Genomic DNA, 1,228 nt, shown 5'->3' with positions numbered 1-1,228 from the left:
TACCTAGGCCTTTGTTGCCCCATAAAGTTCAACTCTTCTTCAGTCATTGCACCATTTGGACAATTGTCAGTCGTGTGGTCTTTGAAATAACAAATGCCGCATGCTTGAGGGTTGATGCTCGAACCATTGAATGCCTTGACTAGCACGTCAAGCTTCCTTTCTAAAGTAGCCATCTGATTCCTTGCATCAACATCATACACCCCACGGCTCTTGCTTCCTCTCTTCTCCTTGGAACTAAATTGGCGATTGTTGTCAGCCAAGTCATCGATCAAGGTGTAAGCTTCTTGACCGGTTTTGTTCATGAATGTGCAGCCACATGCCGAGTCCACCATGCTCTTATTGGTGGTGTCGAGTCCTTCATAGAAGAATTGCACCAAGTCATCCAACGAAATACCATGGTGAGGGCACTTCCTTTGTAGTTCCTGAAATTCCTCCCAAGCCTCATAGAGTGAATCACCATCCTTTTGAGTGAAGTTCTGAATCTCCCTCCTAAGTCTTTTTGTGAGTTGAGCAGGGAAGAATTGCTTCAAGAACCTCCTAGTCATTTCGTCCCATGTAGTGATGATTCCTGCAGGCAAAGAATACAACCAACGTTTAGCATCATCTTTAAGGGTAAATGGGAACAAGAGCAACCTCAAGCCTTCTTGAGAAAGGTGATGAATCGATTGGAGCTTGCAAATGTCCAAGAACTCCCTAAGGTGAACATTAGGGTCTTCCATTGATGAACCAGAGTACTTAGGCAGCTGCCCAAGCAATTGAACAGGAATGGAGAAGTTAGCTTCATCAGGTGGAGTGAAAGCAATGCATGAAGGTGATTCCGGGGTGGTAGGAATGAATGCATTCTTAAGTGCCATTGGAGCACCAACAGGAATTATGTCACGGCCCGCAATTGTGTCTAAGTCTGAATTGAAGACGAATGGAAAGGACAGATCTTCCTCTTCTTCTGATCTAGGTGAAGAGTTTAAGTTTGAATTGCTTGGAGATGTTTCGAAATTCAAAGGTCTACTTATGAAAGAGTTGTTTAAATCTCTAAGTGCTTGAATTCGATCCTTGAGCTCTTGTGTCTTCTTAGAAAATTCGGACATGCATAGTACCTGTTTATATGAAAGGTAACGAGTTAGCCTTGAAGAATACATAATGGATACATAAACTTCGTGCCTTCCCTTAGCCATACACACGCACACTTAAGGGGGAGGACACGGCAACTATGCCAAGTTTACAAGAGTTA

At 43.4% G+C, this 1,228-nt stretch overlaps 1 non-coding gene across 1 annotated transcript; it reads left to right on the top strand.

Moving 5' to 3' along the window:
* The first annotated feature begins 390 nt into the window (after positions 1-390).
* Positions 391-497, top strand: LOC126804730 (small nucleolar RNA R71). The gene has a single exon (XR_007673609.1). It is a non-coding gene; the product is annotated as a small nucleolar RNA R71 (small nucleolar RNA).
* Positions 498-1,228: the final 731 nt, after the last annotated feature.

The sequence above is a fragment of the Argentina anserina genome, unplaced genomic scaffold, assembly GCF_933775445.1.
Source record: "Argentina anserina unplaced genomic scaffold, drPotAnse1.1, whole genome shotgun sequence".
Classification (NCBI taxonomy): domain Eukaryota; kingdom Viridiplantae; phylum Streptophyta; class Magnoliopsida; order Rosales; family Rosaceae; genus Argentina; species Argentina anserina.
The sequence above is the reverse complement of the archived record's forward strand: the minus strand, read 5'-3'. Positions and strand labels throughout refer to the sequence as shown.